This window comes from Mastomys coucha, unplaced genomic scaffold (assembly GCF_008632895.1).
Source record: "Mastomys coucha isolate ucsf_1 unplaced genomic scaffold, UCSF_Mcou_1 pScaffold21, whole genome shotgun sequence".
Lineage (NCBI taxonomy): Eukaryota > Metazoa > Chordata > Mammalia > Rodentia > Muridae > Mastomys > Mastomys coucha.
This window is the reverse complement of record NW_022196904.1, coordinates 56,652,269-56,658,541: the sequence shown is the minus strand read 5'-3', so window position 1 is coordinate 56,658,541 and position 6,273 is coordinate 56,652,269.

Genomic DNA, 6,273 nt, shown 5'->3' with positions numbered 1-6,273 from the left:
TCCTCTATGAATATCTGATGTTTTCAAAATCCTTAAATAGTGATATAATGAATAATTCATAAAGCAAAAAAAATAAATAAAGTGGCTCTCAAAAGCCTTCTGATCTTTTTTTCTTTATTATTAGATATTTTCTTTATTTACATGTAAATTTCTCCATTCCCAGTTTCCCCTCCAAAAAACAAAGAAACAAACAAAAACAACAAAAACAAACCCCTGTTGCCTCCCCCCTCCCCATGCCTGCCACCCCGCCCTCTCCCACTTATTGGCCCTGGCATTCCCCTACACTGGGGCACAGAACTTTCACAGGGCCAAGCTCCTCTCCTCCTGTTGATGATCAAATTGCAATCCTCTACTATACATGGGATGCACTGTTTGTTGAGCTGATGGTTAACTTCATCTGTGCCACACCACTCCTCCCAACACACACAAATGCCCAATACAACATAGCTAGACTCAGTACCAGTCAGGCACATTAGCACATTGTATTTCTTTTCAGCTTGTAATTGTAAGTAAGACAATAGCAGCTACCATTATATATTTACTACATTACATATTATATATATGTATGTATAGTATATTTATTATATATGCATGTCTTAATCAGGGTTTGCGTTCCTATACAAAACATCATGACCAAGAAGCATGTTGGGGAGGAAAGGGTTTATTCAGCTTGCACTTCCACGTTCATCACCAAAGGAATTTAGGACAGGAACTCACACAGGGCAGGAACTTGGAGGCAGGAGCTGATGCAGAGGTCATGAAGGGATGCTGCTTACTGGCTTGCTTCCCCTGGCTTGCTCAGCTTGCTTTCTTATAGAACCCAGGACTACTGGCCCAGGCAGGGATGGCATTACCCACAATGGGCTTGGCCCTCCCTCCTTGATCACTAATTGAGAAAATGCCCTACAGCTGGATCTCATGGAGGCATTTCCTCAAGGGAGGCTCCTCTCTCTGTGATAATTTCAGCTTGTGTCAAGTTGACACACAAAACCAGTCAGTACAATACATATGTTATATATAGAATATTACATGTATATTATAGAATGTATATTATATATACATTTACTTCCATTATATATTTACTACACCATATATTCTATATTATATATATGCTATATGTAGAATATTATATTGTATATTATATAATGTATACTATATACACATTTACTACTGTTACTCTCATTATATATTTACTACAGCATATATTTACTACTTAACTGGAATACTGATGGAGTTTTTACTTCATGGGAGCATGCTCTCCTGAAGTTCCTGTGTGGCTGTGTTTGTTGTAAAGAAAAGCCTTTCAAAGAGAAAAACAGAAAGGCACTAGAGGGGGGAGTAGAACACAGGGGGCCACGGCAGTTCCCTCATTTACTTGGAACCCAGGGATATGCAGGGACTCGGGCCATTTCACACAGCAATGGAAAGACCACTTGGCTCTCAGAAGCAACTTAATAGAAAACATCCTTCAGCCCTACAGAACTGTAGACTGCTACAGCTGATGTGTGTAACACAAAACACACTTGTCTTTTTCCTTATACCTAAATAAATTCCTCCCGGAGAGGGGGGAGGGAAATCACTCTCCAGTAATCTGATTTGGTGATGTATTTCAGGGAAGAATGCACACCGAGGAGGGCTGGCACAAAAGATATGGGAAGCCATCAACCAAATGAACCAAAGAGGACAGACCCACCGCATTGGGACAGGGTGGAAAGTGAGGAATGCTATCGGCAGTGGAACGGAATGAAGCCCTTGGGGGTTGTATCATTTTCATCAGCCTGAGTCATTGTGGGAGACCGGGAGGACAAGTCCAAATCTATTACTTAAGAAGCCTCGGCGCTGGAGTGGCAGTTTTATAGGTTGTGTGCGAATATTCATAAAGCCCACACTGGGTTTTATATGCCACGTTTCTGGATGACTCCAAGCAACGCCTTCCCATTGAGACAATTGACAAAGTAGGGAGGTGCCCTAGGTTGGAGGAGCATTTAACCTCCACAGTGGCCCTGGACAAAACACTGGAATGGAGCGCACCTCTCTGAAGGCCTTGGGACGCAGGGACAGCGTTCCTCTGTGCATCCATTCTGAGTGTGTTGGAAATTTTTTTTTGATAAGCTGGGAAAGTGGGTTTGCCAATGCTGCCTCTTACGGAACTAAGTATTCATGACCCAGATTCAAAGCACCTTAGATGGTGGGACACCATGGTATTTGCTTCCTAGGTGATAAAATTCACAGATTTGGAAGTGGGTTTCATCCTTGCTCCTTTCTGCCCTTCAGGTCTGGCCCCCCAAAATCTCATTGAATGTATATTTCTAATCCAACCTCTGACTGAGCTAATTGGGTTGTGCTTTGGCCTTTAACAGAAAGGCCAAAGTTGACTCTTGTAAACTACTGGAACAAAATTCAGTAAGCCAGACATAAGAATTTGAAAAACTCAAGACATGGGTAAGCATCACAGGAATGAAGAGATGAAAAAGCTTGCTAAATCTGCCTTTAATATTCATAATCAAAATAATACTATGTAGTCTGAGTATGGTGACACATACCCAGTGCTGAGGAAGTTAAGGTCTGAGGACCCAAAGTTCAGAGCTTGCCTGGGCTACAGAATGAATTCAGGTCAACCTGAGATAATTGAATATAACTGTTCCACTAAGTGTTTTTAAAAGCATTGGGGGACTGAATTTTTCTTTCTAAATTTTCTTTTATACATACCTCATTTCATGATAAGATAGAAAACAGAACCACAGAGTATTATGAAATAAGATATACATACATATGTACTTACATATACATACACACATATACATATTTATAGGAAATTTGTGATTCAGCTAAAGTGGCACCTTGAGGAAGTGTCATAGCCTTAAGTACTTATTATTGGTGTTCACTTTGAGCTAAAAAAAAATTAAGGAGAAAGAGAAATAAAAGACTTTGTGGCGATTTCAGGGGAAAGTAATAAAAATCAAAGAATAAAAGACTTTTTAAGTGGGAAAAAAAACTGCAAATAAGCCCAAGAGGTGTACCTCTGGAAAAAGAGTTAGACTAGCTAATTAAATAATTACATTATAACTGTTGAAATAAACATTAATCCAATCCAAGGGAAAAGAGAGAAAAATGAAAGAAAAACCATGTCTCAGTTGTAGGAGACATTCTTCCAAAATGACTGACAACCCTGCTACAAATGCAAGTGCGAAAAGCCATTGTTTTACAGGAAAACATAGATTCCTAAAAGTAGAAGTCAGAAGAGGTAGCCATAGAAACAAAATAACCTGCGGCATAAGGATGTCAATGCTATGGAAGAGTTGGTGGGGAGAGCTCTCAGCCCAGCTGGGTGTTGGACAGATTCTCTCAGCTCTACAAAGCAGAGCTGCTGTCAGTAATCTCTAAACTGCCACGAATGCTAGGAAAATCAGGAGCTCTTCCAAGATCAGTCCCATTTCAGCTTTTAAAGACTTTCAGATATACAGAGAGCTGCAAAGATGAATTCCTGTAAGTCCTTCTCTGAATTCCTCGATGACTCTTTTGTCACCGGCGTCCATGTGTCAGGCTTGAAGGCTGGAACGAAACCCTTAAACAATCTGTAGTCTTATATAGATCTTCCAGTTTCCCCACTGATGACCTTTTGCTATCACAGGAATTAATTCAAGGCACTGTAGTATAGGTAACATAGTACTTTTATGACTCAATAATGTATATAATGATTATAAAATTTGACAAGTCTTCACCAAAGAAGTTTTGTTTGTTTGTTGAAATGGAAAAGTCAAAGACTTTTCTTTCCATCTTCCTTCCTTCCTTCCTTCTTTCTTTCCTTCCTTCCTTTCTTCCTTTCAGATGGTTTTCCCATAGCTCTAACTCCACCTTTGAATCATCAGCCTTATAACCCACTTATCTGAAATGTAGTGTGGGACATATGCCAAATCCAATGTGCATTTTTGAAGTATTGTGGATGGGATACACATGATATTTAACAAAAATATAGCTGGGTCTCACTCTGAACATAGCTACCAAAAGGTCTAATTAATTCAACTGCACTTTAAAAGAAAAATATACTCCAACCAACAGGGATTAGTCTAAGATGTAAGAATATTCCAGTTTAGGGGATCTAGAAAATGTAGTTCAAAGGTCAGAAGAAAAAAGTAATTCTTCATAGACTTAGAAAAAGCCTTTTTAAAAAATAGAAACAGATCCACCAGAATGTTATGTATGTAGTTATGAATCAACAGTGCCTAATGATAAAGCTTCAAAGGTGTTGCCATTGAAGTCAGGAGAAACAGTTGGCATAGTCAATTAAAATTATATTGGCATTGCTGTCAGTGTGGTCAGACAAGAGAAATACAATGCATACAAATTAAGAAGAAAGCACATTTTCATTGTTTGCAAATGTTAACAAGTTTGTCAATAACACAGAGACACACATGAGAATCAACTAAAAAGAAAAACTATTAAAACAAAATTATATAAAACCCAGTAGCTTTTGCATGAAGAGAAACATCTCCTAAAAGTTATAATACCCTTCTCCCAAAAGACATAGATTGCTAAGTCAAAAGCTCAGTGCCAGGTGTAAGGTACCTCCACTCAAGTCATTGGTCAAGGGTGTTCTAGAGACCTCAAAAACATTTCAAGTGGTTACCATTATTCTTGGTTGTCCAGCAGAACTCAATGATAAGATCCTAAAGATAAAAACATAGACTTTGGCCATAGGACATGAAAAAATCAATAGCATATTGATCAAGAAGCACCTTCCATGCTATCATGGTACTTAAAGATGCTGCGTAGACTGCTGGGGGTTTGGAGGAGTGTCATCAATAACCTGACCTAGCTATGAATGAACTCTGTGAGCTACAGCAATGACTGGCATGATAAGATATATCCATGGATGCAACAATGGTACCAGGCTGGTCTCGAACTCAGAAATCCGCCTGACTCTGCATCCCAAGTGCTGGGATTAAAGGTGTGCTCCACCACTGCCCAGCTGTTACATATCTTCTTATTCCAAGATAACAGAACCAAGACATAATAATAATTACATTTAAGGAAAACTAAAGTCTAGCAGTGTAGCTTCAAACCTTGTCTTTCCATGTCTGACATCCGGAACTCAGTCATGGTCTTCTGGGCTCCAAAGGACTTAAGTAGGCTCGCTTCTCTATTCCAACATCTATAGCATATGCAGTTTGTCTCCTAGGCCCAGCCTGTCTTTGGCAATATTCATGTGGTCCTAGCATCTCTACTATTATAAGATCTTCACAATAACTAAGGCCTCCCCTTCACCAATGACCTTTTCCTAGCCTCTCACAGTGCCAAGCCTCATCATGATACCTTCAAACAGTATCACATGGGGATAGTCTTACACATTGCCAGTTTTGATTTCCAGCTTGAGATGCAGCTGGACTACAGCTCCTGTATGCTGACACTGAAGAAATATTCCCAGGAGATTTCACCTTGAAGATTCTGGTTTCTTATTAATAACAGCTGATTTTGTTTTCAGCCCCAACTAACCAGTCACAATTGCCCCAGTAACAAAAAGGTTTTGTTTCTATTGATTCTTAGCCCAAAATAGCACATAAATGTCCCCCAAACTTCTCAAGCCGGACCTCCATCTTCTGCGACTCTCAATATTCCTATCACCCAAGCTCCCAAAACATCTTATTAAGATCTGAGCACCAACAATTTTTCCAGCCTGCAATTCCAGAACGATTCCACAGTCCTCCCCAAAACCTTGTCAGGTCTTTCTTCCACACTAGCACTTCACTCTCATTCCAATTTCTTTCCCAGTTATTTTTCTATTGCTATGATAAATACTGCTTTCTGGTTTGTTCTCCAGGGCTTGCTCAGCCCAGGATTGTCCATGGGCCAATCTCATAGAGGTGACTCCTCAACCAAGGCTCCATTTCCCAGGTGACTCTAGCTTGTATCAAGTTGACTTAAAACAAATAAAGGATAATACACAAGGACACAGGGTAATATGGAAGTCACACAAGGGAAAAGAGTACAGGAAAACTGAAAACAACTGAAGGTCCACAACACTAAAAGAAGTTTAGTGAAGGTTAAATGTGACCTTATCAAATTTAGCACAGTGGAAGCTACAAGTTTTGTTTTCATGTATCAACAAATATAATTGGAACCTGTGTAGTGAGTACAGAAACATGCCAGACAAACAACAGGCAGCCACAGATGCAGCTCAGTAGAATAGTCTAGAATAACGAAATAAATACATAAAAGAGGTAGATTTTTCAGACCTGGAATATTTGGGTAACAATCTTCAAAATATTAAATAAT